This window comes from Plecotus auritus, assembly GCF_963455305.1.
Source record: "Plecotus auritus genome assembly, chromosome: X".
NCBI lineage: Eukaryota > Metazoa > Chordata > Mammalia > Chiroptera > Vespertilionidae > Plecotus > Plecotus auritus.
The window spans coordinates 83,871,389-83,885,282 of NC_137784.1; the positions used below are offsets into that span (position 1 = coordinate 83,871,389).

The 13,894-nt window shown below is 47.5% G+C and overlaps 1 protein-coding gene across 6 annotated transcripts in view; it reads left to right on the forward strand.

The window, feature by feature from the left end:
• The first annotated feature begins 270 nt into the window (after nucleotides 1-270).
• FRMPD3 (FERM and PDZ domain containing 3) overlaps nucleotides 271-13,894 on the forward strand; it is a 177,989-nt gene continuing 164,365 nt past the window's right edge. For 2 of the 6 annotated variants that reach the window (XM_080653054.1, XM_080653057.1), the window contains exons 1-2: nucleotides 271-396; nucleotides 710-1,254. The gene's annotated coding sequence lies outside the window, so the exon portion shown is untranslated. Of the gene's footprint in view, nucleotides 397-703; nucleotides 1,255-13,894 lie in introns of those variants that run through there. The other 4 variants (XM_080653058.1, XM_080653056.1, XM_080653064.1 and 1 more) reach the window with 4 other exon arrangements.

Sequence of the window (13,894 nt, forward strand, 5' to 3'; positions counted from 1 at the left end):
CTGCCACATGTTTAGTATTCACAGCATGTCTCTAAAAAAAAATGTCCTGCGATCATTCATCAGGCACTGTGCTGCCTGCCTAGCTACTCTGTGTGTGTGTGTGTGTGTGTGTGTGTGTGTGTGTGTGTGTGTGTGTGTTCGCGCGGGTGCGCATGCAAGATCCACCCTCCATCTGCTGGTGAACACACACACACACACACACACACACACACACACACACACACACACCTTAATCTCCATCCCTTCTCTCCAAACCAATCGCAAGCTCTAAGCGAACCTCTGCCTGCTGGCAGACCGCTCCCTTCCTGAGGTGGGTTCCCAGGCTGAGCCTGGGCTCATACTCCAAGGCTGGTGATAGGTGATGTGAACAGGAATCAGAGCTGAAGCCGACACTAGGTGCGTGTGGATGTTGGCAGTGGTGACCCGGAGGGAAGCTGCAAGGAGGGCAAGCCCAGAAGAAGGCGAGCACAGGGACAAGGGGTTGAGGTCAGGAAGGCAAGCCTTCTGGTTGCCACTTCTCTGCAGTTTAATCCCCCCACCCTTTCCTAGTTCACTTTGGAAATTGGTTTGCCCTCTTAGCTGCCAGCAGTTCCCAGAAGAGCCCTGCCGGAGTGGTCAGGTTCAAGAAGTGAGGCAGCGCTAGGCTGGGTGGATGGATTTTTTATTGGGAGATTCTTTCCCCAATTGTTAATATTATGCTTATTTTTAGTTGTGACCGAAGCTGGGAGCTGTGCCTTTAAGCTGCGTTCCCATTCGGGGAAACCGACGCCAGCACTCGAGGGTCGGGAGGCTCCGGAGAGGCCCCTCATTCTGCACTTCTCTCTTTCTCCCCCTCCTCGTTCCCCCTCCCTCCGCCCCTTCTCCCCTCCCCTCCTTGGCCGTCCTGCTGCCTCTCCGCCATCCGTCACCTCCCCGCCTGCCGCACTCCTGGTGCGAGAGAGCGACCAGCTAGCCACGGCGATGGTGCCGCCCGCGGCGCAGCCATGGAGCCCGCCGGAGGAGTCCGCGCGCGCCGCTGCCAGCCTGCCCGCAGCCTGTCGCCTGCGCGCCAGCTCCCCGCGTCCCAGGCCGGCTCCTGCCGCCCTGCCTGCCGCTGCCCGCCCCGCTGCCCGGCGCCACTGAGCCACACACCCGTGCGGAGCTCGGGGACACGGGCGCCCTAGTCCCGCCGTCGCCGCCGCCGCCACCGCTGCCGCCACCGCCGCCGCCGCCGCGCCTCCGAAGAGGAGGAGGAAGAGAAGGCAGAGGAGGAAGGTAAGAGGCGCACTGCCTTTAGGGGGGCGCGCCCGCAGTCTCAGCCCGGCCAGGGCAGGGGTGGGTCGCGGCGGGGCGAACCACCCCGGTCCGGCTCAGGGGCGACAGGCGCTTGGGCGCCCCCGGTAGCAAGGGCCAAGGCAAGGGGCGCCGAACGTCGGGCAGCCCGGAGTTTGGGCGGGTGAAAGCTGCGGCCGGGTGCATGCCGGGCTCCCAGTGAGTCTCCGGCTTGGCGGGCTAGCCTTGGCCGTTTGGGTTGCAGGGTGAGAAGGCGAGCGCAGGGGAGTGCAGCGCGATCATTATGGAGCCTTTGTGTGTGCGCCGGGCCGTGGGCACAGTTGGAAGAGCTGGCGAGACGCGAGGCCTGGCTGCTGGGAGGTGGCCACTTAGCCGAGGTGCCCGGAGAAGCCCGAGCCCCAAGCTGCCAGAAGCAGCTGTCTGAAGCATGTGCTTGGTTCCCGGGGCCATGTTCAGACACGGCACGAACGCACGCACTCGCACACACAGTCGCACCATATACCATGCGCTAAGCTACACAGTCACCCCCATTCAAATCTCTCTCTCTCTCCCTCTCTCTCCCTCTCTCTCTCTCTCTCTCTCTCTCTCTCTCTCTCTCTCTCTCTCTCTCTCACACACACACACACACACACACACACACACATACTTGCCCCCTCCCACCAGGACCAGGATACTAATAAAGCAGTCACCCAAACACATATTGTTAGCTACACGCACCCCCTCCCCAGAGCAGCTAACACATACACACACACTACTCCCCAGCCTGGGGCTTTGGAGCTTGGAGAGCGTGTGTATGAGTGTGTATGTTTTCTCAGAATGCTCCTGAGAAACTACATGACAACTGCACATTACTGCAGATCCAATACCTGCTACTCCATCACAGCCAAACCCCCAACCTAAGCTACAGTGGACACCTTCAGCAGGGCTCCTAGACACTCCATTCTGGCAAAAAGCATTCCCAACTCTTGTAGTCCTGCCTGTCCACACCCAGGCTACTGGGCCTCCCTCTCCACATGCACACCCATACACACACACACACTGAAACCACAGCAGGGGCAAATGCTTGACACCTTCCCCAAGAAGCAGGTGGCAACCCCACCCTTGCAGCTGCTACCAAAGAGCCCTGGATCACAGTGTAGGCTGAATTCTACCATATCTGCTCCCTCCTTTTGGCATCTTAGTCCAGCTGCAGAGCCCTCTGGGTGGTCTCAGCATCCTGCAGCTCTTACAGAGGGCGGGGCAGTCTCTGGACTCCTGCCCGTTGGAGAAATTGCTATAAGATCAAGGCTCCCTCTCCAGTTGGAGGGTGGGGGACTCTCTGCTGACTCAGAGAGAACCCCGGAGTGAGTTTTCCTCGCTGGAAGGCTGGGGTAAAAGGCACATATTTTGGTCTGGAGAGCCCAGGTAGTGTGGCAATTCAAACACCAGGGCTTTCAGCTCCAAGACCATGGCTCTCCCTCCCCTTCCCTGCTTGTCAGGCTCACTGCAGGAGAAGCCAGGGGAAACCAGTTCCCGCTTCCTGGGAGCTGAGAGAGGCTTCCCAGGAAACCTTTGCTATTTCAACTGAGCAAAAGGCTCTCAGCTGTCCCCTGGGAGACCTCAACAATACTTGCCCATGCCCTAGCAGACATATCAGCTTCTACCCAATTTTGTGGCTTATTTTTATGTGTAGAGAAGCATTCAACCTCAGCAGTTTGGCATGAAGGCACCCCTGAGGTGAAATAGACATGATGCATGTGTGGTGGGGGAAGTCAGATTTTTTTTTGGGGGGGGGGACTATTGGGTTTGATTGGTTTTAAGTAGAGACCAAGAGATAGACTGTAGCCCTTGGTAAAGTCGTGACAGAGCAGCTTCCACGTCAGAGCCCCTTCCCTGCAGCTCTCTCAGTAGGCTGCTCCTGGCGCCTCTGGGTCCCCACTCTCACCCCCTTAGTCCTTTTAGGCAGGGGAGGTGGCGGGGGGAGGGTGAGCTCCTTGCATGGTCATTTCTGATGATTGAATCCCGGCCTGGCCAAAGTGTTAATAGCTGATAATTGTTGACTGCCTACACTTCTCAAGTAATATTTGCATTTTTAAAGGAGGCAAAAGAATGGCTCTGTTGGTGGGGCTTTCAGGCACCTGTGGCCAGACCCTGGCAGGAATCTTTGTGGCATTGTCTACTGTCTATGTTTGGCCCTGAGTTAGGCATGATGTGTGTGTGTGGGAGTGGGGGTGTGGGAAGGTGGGATGTAATTATGGAGGGATTTGAGGCCCCAGAGAGAAGATTTAAATTGAGTGAGAGGCAATTGGGAGCCACTGCAGGATTCTGAGAAGGGAGGGGATATGATCCAAGCAGGAAAGAAACACTCTTGCTGCGTGTGGCAAGATCCTCCCCTCTCTCCCACGGAAACCCACCACCACTATTGCCTTGCATGTGTGAGCTGATGGCCACCAGAGAGAGAAGGCTGGCCAGGATAGAGTGGTGAGAGCCCCAGGCTCCTGGCACATTTCCAGACCTAGACTGGTGGAGCTAGGGCCTAAAGCCAGCAAGTGCCCCCATAAACACAAGCTAGTGATGCTGTTGGTGCTATGGCTTCGGACCATGGAATGGAGCTTCTGCTCCTCTGGGTGAAGGGGCTGGGGACTCCTAGGAGGCTACAGGTCCCATTTTGAATGAGGCAGTGGACCTCTTCCCTCTGGTGAGTGACGCAGTTCCAGAGTCTTGGGAAGTGAGCTGTGTGGCCTGATTTGGGAATCTGCCACCATCAAGGTCCTTTGGGAGTAATAGTTGAAAAAGTGCAACAGGAAAGCCCTGAGATTGCTGATGACAACAGCAAGTTGGGCAAGGCAAAGGGGTGGTGTGGGGTGAGGCAGCTGCAGTCCTGGGGTGTGGGGGTGAGTACAGGGGGGTGCAGGATGGTATGTGTGGAGGAGAGGCATTGGTCCAGCACTGACCGCACTGCACTAGTCTGCACTTCAGCCCTTGGAGGAAGCACAGGTGGATGCAGGACAACAGAAGCACTCTGTACCCACCCACCCCCATTCTGCAGAAATAATTGGGCTCTGTGGGCCAGCACTAGACAAGGCACCCTGAGAGGCAGCACTAAGGCAATAGAAGAAGGATCTGAAGCCATAAAACACACACACACAAAAATTGCACACACCCATATACAAATTACACACAGTACCTAAACACACATACACACACACACTTAGAGCAAATTGTGGGAAGTAAGGCTTATGTAGACAAGCTTGACTGCTGGATCTCATGCCTTCACAGAAGCCCTAGCAAACACTTCTAGGGCTGGGAAGGTCCCCATCTATTCTAGGTGAAAACCCTTAGCTGGGACAGGTCTCTGGAAGAAAAGCACATTCAAGTTAGCTTCAGCTGTGGGCCAACCTTAAAGCTATTAGCATTCGCAACAGAAAACTGTTCTGGATCTTCTCTCAAGGACTTCTGTTTTTCTTCTTAGCATATATTCAGAAAGAAAAAAAATATTTTGCAGTATCAGCAGCCAAAACGAAGGATTCACAAAATGGGCTGGACCTTGCAGCTCTGCTGAGAAATGAGGCCTAGGGACCAGGGGAGGGGAGGGAAGCACACCATCTTCCATCTTTTTCAGTCCCCACTCAGCTGAGTCGGTTAGGAGAGGGCAGGGATATTGCAGTTCTGTATGATTTCTCACCCACACAGGCAGCATCCCCTTTTCTGAAGGCACCATCCTTCAATGGAATGTGAACAGCCCTGTGGCACACTAGTGCCTACTCCCCTGGGCAGTCAGAAAATGAGCTGGGAAATCACTGTAATCAGAGTGTGTGTGTGTGTGTGTGTGTGTGTGACTGGGGGCAGGGGGAGGAGAGAAAGAGAGGGAGGCAGGAAGAGAGGGAGGGAGAGAGAGAAGAGATCCTGTTACATGTAGGAACCAGTGTGCCTGTTTTTGTTGATAAGCATGCAATGAGCAGACTTCTCTATATGCATGCCATAACTAGTGAGTGATCTTTTCAGAGCCTCAGTTTCACTTTGGCATTAGCCACTCTGCTAGCCATCCCTAGCTTATTGAAGAACTCTGCCTGGTTGTACTATTTGGGTCCCTTTACATCCCAGTGACCCCTCCTTTTTTCTCTGTTTTGCTAGTTCTCTCTCCTACCCCTCAAATCTCAGTGTTCTCTGGTTCCTCTTGCTCTTCACTTCCTCTGTTGGCAAGGACATGAAGCCCTGTCATGGCTATCCCCTCTTACTCCTCTACTGGCCATTCCCACTTCCCTAACCCAAATTTAATCTTTCTCCTACATTTCAGTCCTTTTTTCAGTTACTTGCCGAACATTTCCCCTTGGATAATCTGCCATCATGTCAGGCTCAGCATTCACAAATTCATCTCATTATCTCTCAAAGATGGCTTGCTCTTCTGACCTCTCTGTTACATAAGACTCCAATCTTCCAGACTAAAAGCCTCAGAACCATCTTTGACTCTCTCCTGGTCCGCCCACCCCCTGCTACCACCTCATATCTACACTGTACTAATCTCCTTCCTTTCCAGGCCACAATACACACAGTTGCCAGATTAATAGTATATAGTATTAAATATCTTTTATTCATGACACTAATGATCATATTTGAGGATGATATCTGATTACATGTGGGATAAATTTCAGCCTCCTTAGCCTGAGCATTCAAGGCTCTCCTTGAGTGGGCCTAACACTATGTATTCTTCCAACTCCACTTCCTACTCTTTGTTCACATCATGGATTCTCAAATTTTAATGTGTCTCAAAATCACTTGGGAGAACTTGTTAAAATACAGATTCATGGGTTCCACCACCCGGGCTTCTGCTTCAGTAGGTCTGGGAACTATAATCAAGGAGCATGCATTTTATCAAGCTCCCTGATGTACTTAGTATACTTGAGAAACAGCCCTACATGAACCCTCTACACCAGCCAAATTTCTTTCCTCAGGGTCTCCTAAACTTGTCTTTTGTACATTTTTGCATCTGTTCATGACATTCTGCTCACCAGGAATGCTATCTCGTCTCTAAGCTCCTCTCCTATCCAATAACACTATATCTGTTCTTCAACTCTATATTCAAATTCACCTCTTACGTCAAGCCTTCTCTGACCATTCTAGACTGAAATGATCTCTCTACCTCCTCTGAATTCTTTCTGCATTTATTTTCTCAAAAATACATTTGGCAAGTACATTGCTGATTCACCCTATTATTATTGCTTGAATCATTAATTCTTCATATACAAATAACAGTTTATCATATGTGTATGCCTTATCTACATTATAAGTTCAGTGAGGGGGAAAGAGCCTGGTGTTTTTCATTTCCTTTTTATCCCCATAGCACACAATGCCTTATACATAGTAGGTGTTCAATAAGCATTTGTTGGATTGGATTGAATACTTGTTGGTGCATGTTAGAGAGGGATTCTATCACATATCCCCCTGAATATCAGTTCCATAAACATTTATTGCACCTGTTATGTGCAACATGCTGGGCTAGTTGCTGGGGAGAATAGAAACATGAAGGAAGCACCTTGTCTCATCTCAGTCATCTTTGCATTTACAGTGCCTAATGCATATTAGAGATCCTTAATAGATAGTTGTTGAGTAAATGAATTAATGAGTAAGTGAAGGGATGAAGTTCAGACAGGAATTCCTTGAGCAAGGACATAGGGCAGCTGTGTCATAGAAAAATTAGATAGGAATGGAAGATAAAGCAGGAAGGTAGACTGAGGTATAGTGAATGACTTTTTATTTTGTTCTTAATTATGAACATCTCTCAAAAAAACCCACAGAGAAAATGGTATAGTAATGCCATATGGTAACCCATAATCCACATTAATTATCAGGACTTTGCCATATTTGCTTTATTTATCCTTTTTACTTTGCTGAAGTATTTAAAAATAAATTTCAAACATCAATCATGTCATTTAACCCTGCTACTTCTCTATGCATCGTTTAAAAAATGGACATTTTCTCATACAACCACAGTACCATTAATACGTCTAACAAAAGGAACTAATGCTTTTGTATTTTTCATTACCCAGCCCATAATCAAATGTCCTAAATTGTCTTAAAATATGTTTTATAGTTGGCTTATTTGAATCAAGATCCAAAAAAAGCTCCATACATTACATTTGGTCATTATGTCTCCTAAGGCCCTTTCAACAACATATCAGGTTACTTGTTCTGTGACTGTCCCACATTCTGGTTTATCTGCTTCCTCTTGTCATTTAGCTTGTTCCACTATCCCTTGTATCTCTTGTGAGTGGAAGTTAGCTTTAGTCTTGATTAGATTCAGGTTCTTTTTTCTTTTCCCCCACCTTTGGCAAATTGGTTAAAAGGGGGCCATCCTAGAGGTATAAAGACCAGCTACAAAGCTGGATGGGGATAGAAAGGAGATAGATGGATGGATTTTGGAGGTAGAAGAAACCCAGTTTATCTATCAATTGGATGAATGGGATGAGGAAGGAAGAAGAGTCAAAGATGATTCTGAGGCTTTTAGCCTGCATGATGGGGAGAAGATTAATGTCATCATCTGTGAATGATGGATTTTTAATGAGAGTAGCAGGAATCATGGTTAGATTAACAGAGGAACTTTCTCACAGTAATAAGCCATCTACTTTGTTTTTCCAGGTAACACTATCTTTCTCAGAAGTCTGGGCCCTCCAGAAAATTTTCAGAAAAGAAATCCTTACTTTTAAATAACTGCCAAGTAATTAAATATCCTGCCCGAGAGCCTTGGGAGGAGGGATAGTATGTATACCAATGAATAGAGAGAAGGTAATGCTGATATCACCCTTGCAGGTGAGCTAACTATCCCATATAATCATGGGTATCAGAGTCACCAGTCTTGGGTAGAGGACTGAAGGATGCCAGAGCTTGGGATTTCTGTAGACCCAGTCAATGAGCATGGTTCAAACCCAAGTCCTTCCTTTGGGTCCCCTGAAGTCCCCATCTTACACCCACTTCTCCATCCAATATGGAGCCTGCAGCCTCTTAGGTCAAAGATTGTTCAACACCCTCTGTGTATTAACTGGGCTCTGAGAAATCCCCAAGATTATTTAGCTGCCTCAGTAAGAACTTGCTTTAGCTGTTGAATCAGATCGGGTGAGAATTACTCTCAGCTCCATCCTATGTATCCTCATTCGTAAAATCTTTTTTCCGTCTACATTCCCCCAGCTCATCTTTCTTCCTGCTTTCTCTTCTGCTCCTCCCTCCCTGATCTGTCTCTTCCAGAACACATTTTTTTTTCTCTGAGTTAATCAAACACTGGCCCCTGTAGCCCATTGTGTCTCAGATTGATCACTTAAGCAGCGTTATTGATCTCTGGGAAAGCCTTAGGAGGTGGGAGTGTATTGAAAACTAGAGATCCAACAGCCCATTGGCTGGCTAGGTCTCTCTGGCAGCCTCAGCTGCTCAACCACCTGGAACATCTTTTGAGAAAGGGGAGGGAACAGACAAAAAGATCCTCAGAGGGCCTCCATTCATCTCATTCTTCCTTGGAGTTAAGGCAAAGGAACAGGAGTCTATTGAGCACTCCTGGATGTAGCCCAATACCAATATTATGCTGAGAAGGGGAGAGCAAAGAGTCTGCTCTTTAGAAATTCATAATTTAGCAGAAAAATAATACTTATTCATATGAAACAACTAAGAATAATACAAGTGAAAAACAATTGTATACCACATTATCTATTCTAAACAGTAAGTACTGTGGGAATTCAGGGCACAGAGAAAGCCAGCAGCATGGGCTGGAATGGAAGGAGAAGGCATTACAGAAGAGGTTGAATTTGAGTTAGATTTTGAATAATGTGTGAGATTGAGATTGTTGACTAGAAAAGAAGCAGGCTTCCAATGGGGTGTCATAGTTAGGGAAGTGGCCAGAAGTGGAGATGGTCATGGAATGATCAAACAAGAGTGAGAAGGAGGTCTGATTAGAGGAGAGGGGGGTGTGGAGGCCCAGCAGAAGGTGGGGAGAGGTGACTTGCTGGGTAAGGAGTACCTTGATTTGAAGAGCCTTTGATGTTAGCATGAAGGGTTTAGTCTTGATGACACCCTGAAGGGCTGTGGGACAATTAATGTGAAGTGTTTCAAGATGGTTAACCATGCGATAGGAAACAGACTTGATTGGAATAAGGAGGGATTGAGACCAGTTTGTAAAAATACTACAGCAATCCAAGTGAAAGATAATTAGGATGGTGGCAGTGGGCATAGAAAGGATCGTCATATCTAAAAGGCACTTAAGGCATTGGCCTAGCTGGTAAACCACCAAGTAGACACTCTTTTTTATTTTTTATTTTTGCTCTTCACTTTCTCTTACCTCAGTGATTTTTCTTTTCTTCTTTTTAAAAAATCTTTATTGTTTGAAGTGTTATATATAGTATTACATATGTCTCCTTTTCCCCCATTGATATCTCCCTGGCCACCCCCACCCTCCAACATATGCCCTCACCCCTCTAGTGTCTATGTCTATTGGTTATAAGCATAATGTTTATATGCATGCATACAAGTCCTTTGGTTGATCTCTTACCCCCTCTCCCACCCTTCCCTGCCTTCCCTCTGTAGGTGGACGGTCTGTTTGATGCTTCTCTGTCTCTGGATCTATTTTTGTTCATCAGTTTATGTTGTTCATTATATTCCATAAATGAGTGAGATCATGTGATATTTATCTTTCTCCGACTGGCTTATTTCACTTAGCATAATGCTCTCCAGGACCATCCATGCTGTTGCAAATGGTAAGAGTTCCTTCTTTTTTATAGCAGCGTAGTATTCCATTGTGTAGATGTCCCACAGTCTTTTAATCCACTCATCTGCTGATTGGCACTTAGGCTATTTCCAAATCTTAGCTATTGTAAATTGTGATGCTATGAACATAGGGGTGCGTATATCCTTTCTGATTGATGTTTCTGATTTCTTGGGATATAGTCCTAGAAGTGGAATTACTGGGTCAAATGGGAGTTTCATTTTTAATTTTTTTGAGGAAACTCCATACTGTTTTCCACAGTGGCTGCAACCAAGTAGATACTCTTGAATTGTTTTTGTCTCACCTTCTCAGCCTCAATACTTATACATTCTTTTCCCCTTACCCTCAGGGCCTTCATGCAGTCAAATTTCACTGGCAGTAAAGTATAATAGGTTAATACCAAGTAAAGTAGATTTGTGCTGGGGCCTTCAATGCCAGGATCTGAAGGAGTGAAAGATGAGGACTCTGGCTGCCTTATCCAGTTTAGATGGCCACTGAGCTGCCATTCTGAGTACTATACCCCCCAACAGGGAGGCTTGAGGCAGGGGCTGTCTGTTTCAAGCTCCCAAGGCCTGTGAGGCCTGCTGAGAGCAAGGAGACACCTTTCAACTTCCCTGGTAGAATGTTTAAAGCCATGGCCGGTTGTTCAGTGGTTAGAGCATCAGCTCACACACTGAAAGGTCGCAGGTTTGATTTCTGGTTAAGGTACGTACCTGGGTTGCAGGTTTGATCCTTAGCCCCGGTGGGGGCGGGGCATGTGGGAGGCAACCAATCAATGTGTCTCACATGGATATTTCTCTCCTCCCCACCCACCACCGCATCCCTGTCTCCCTTGCACTCTAAAAATCAATGGAAAATAATATCCTTGGGTGGGGATTAACACACACACACACAAGAATCAGTTTAAAAACTCCTCTCAGCACTTGGGACCATCCCAGTGGAGGTCACACCTTTGCCAGGGCATGACAAGAGCTACCACAGCACTTTAATGCCAGCTGGAGCCCAGCTGTTACAGCTGGTAAGAGTCCACAGGTGGGTGGGAGGGTGATGGAAGAGGTCTCTGCCTGCTCATTTGCTTTCCCCACCAGCTCTCCCTCCCTGCCCAGCCCACTGAATTTCACCCTGGGAAGGTGTCTGGGCCTGTTGCCTCATACCTGGGTTGGAAGGGAACAGAAAATTACACATAAAGAGATATTTGTGAGATTTACCCCCTTTCTTCTTACTGGTTCTTCTTGAGGGAGGGAATGATGCTTTCTAAAGATGAATGAGTGGAGAATAAATCTTTGTAGTTTGTGGGCTCCTAACCATCAAGGGAGCTCAGCTCTGGGGGTAGGACCACCCAAACAGGCCTCTCATTCCTTGTGATCCAAACCTACTGGGAAAACACGAACAGATGGCTAAACTGCTGGATGAACACACACGCTCGCACATACACAGACATACTGCATAATCGTCTGTCGACCAGTGATCGCCAGCATTTCCTTTTTGAAGATTTCTGTTCTGGTTTCCACTTCAGGTTGCTGGTTTGAGGTAGAGGTGATGGTTAGAAGAAGGGTGTCTGAGAAGTGGGCAGGTGTCCCAAGTGGAAGATGCCTGTGGAAGTAGGGGATTGGGAAGAGGAATTGCAAGTGGCTGACTAGGGCAGTTGTCCTATTTACGACCCTTCACATGGAAAAGCCCATTGAAAGCAGAAAGAAGAGGGCATGGTGGCAACAATTGGCTTAAGAGTCAACCAGGTAAGAGTTAAGACCTCTCAGTTTGGAAACCTGCTGCAATCTACACTCACTGTTTCTTTCCCAAGTTTTGCCTTTCATCAGTATATTTCCCCCTTCAGTAATTGTTCTCTTTATCTTCACATTTCTAACCCAGATCAAAACAAGTCAGTTACATATGCTTTTCCAGTTGACACAGGGGTAAACTGAGGTACACAGATTAATTTTTTATGGGATTTGCCTCAGATCCTATATCAAGATGAACAGAAGTCTGGATCTTGTGGGACTCACTCACAGGGCTGGTGAGGGTGCTGTGTGTCACACTGCTTCTGTTGCCACCATCAGTGAAATCACAGAGAATGCAGATAGGATGAACAAAGTGAGAGTAGTTCCATATTCATCTTGTCACTTACAGTCAAGCTGTAATCTTTCTAATATGTATGGAAATCACTCACTGATAGAGAAAAAGGAGGGGGAGTTTTAAACAGACCCACCAGCCTGCTGTTGCCACACTGTTTAGAGTCTGTTACCTGCAAAGTCCAAATCAGAATTGGCTGTTAGGTCTGTTTTCTTTTTTTTTTTCTTTTGTTCTTTTTCTTCTTCTCTCTAGAGGTTTTCACACTCACTATAAATACAGCTTGTCTTCCTTTGAAATTCTTGGTGATTGCTAGAAATGATAACGCCTGGCCTTCAACCTGAACTCTAGTTCCATTTCATTATTACCTTTAAGAATATTTTCTCTTTGAAGTTTACTATCACTTTAAATTCCATACAACTAAAACCAAACTCAGGATCTCCTCTCCAACTGATCTGTAGCCCTGAGCCCTTCCTTGAATCTCTGTCTCTATTAGTGACACCATGACTCTTTCAATAGCCCAGGGACTGAGCCTTGGAATCAGTCAACCACCCCCCATCAGTCAACATCATGTCTTGACAGTTCATCTGTCACAAGTGCCTCATAAGTCCATGCCTTCCTGACTATTTCTTCTGCTGCCATCATAACCCACACTCACATTATCTTATGCCCAGATTACTACAGCAGCCTTCTAACTGGTCTCTCTGCATGCTGCCTCCTCCTCCCTGCCAAGTGATCCTTCAACGCTGTTGCCAAAGGAATCTCCTTCAGACATCTTTCATCATGTCACTTCCCTGCTCAAGAGCCTATAATAGCTCCCTTTTGCTTAGGATATCAAGTAGAAATTCCTCTCCCCAGTACACAAGGCCTGCCTTCCACAACAGCTGAGCCTCTCTGACCTATTTCTTCCTGACCCCCAAGCTCCACTAGTTGCCTTATTCTCCCTGCCCTGTTGTACCCCACTCAAAGCTTGTTCCTCTCTCATCTTCCTGCTATTCCTCCAACCTGCAATGGCCACCTTTTCTCCACCTCTGCAAATCCTTCCATGGCATCCTCTAACAAGCTCAAGTCCAGCCTCTGCAGTGAAGCTTTTCCTGGTAATTCTAGTCCTCATCGGTGGCCCTCCTTTTTTCAAATTATAATTTCTTCCTGGATTATGAAAGTAATATTTATACATAGTGAAAAACTTTGAGAATACAGAAAAAAATAGAGAGAAAGAAAAGTCACTCACAATCCTCCCTCTTCCAGTTTGTAATTCAGACCATTTCCCCAACATTTTAGCATTTGATTACACCATCTCACATTGCCTTGTCTTCTTCTGTATTCACCTTCCTCCTCAGTGAGGGAGTGAGTTCTTGAGGGGCCTCTTTGATCCATGTGTCATACAGAACAGTGCTGGATACACAGATTGTAGGAGCTCAACAAACCCTTGTTAGTGGACCGAGGGGAGATGAGTTGTAAATCAACCAGTCTGTACTGCCCCCTACTATTGCTATTGCTGAGGGAGAGAGGTGCATGCCTGGGTAGCTGCCTACAGCTCTGCTACTTCCTCTTCCAGGTGAGGGATGCACCTAGCAAGAGGGGGCTGCACATCAAGAGCTGAGTTCAGGCTTCATAAGGCCCTTGAACTCTGCTGCCTCTGATGACACAATTCCCTTGTACAGTGCTGGTCTTTCCCCCTACCGAAGCCTCTGGCTTTGAGCTGAGAGCTTTAATTCATTCTGGTTGCCAGAATGAGCTTTTCCTAATATGTTGGCATGTACTTACAAGAATCACTAAGTGTCCCCTTTTGCCCATCATGTCAAATTGAAATCTCTAGCCTTTGAAAACCAT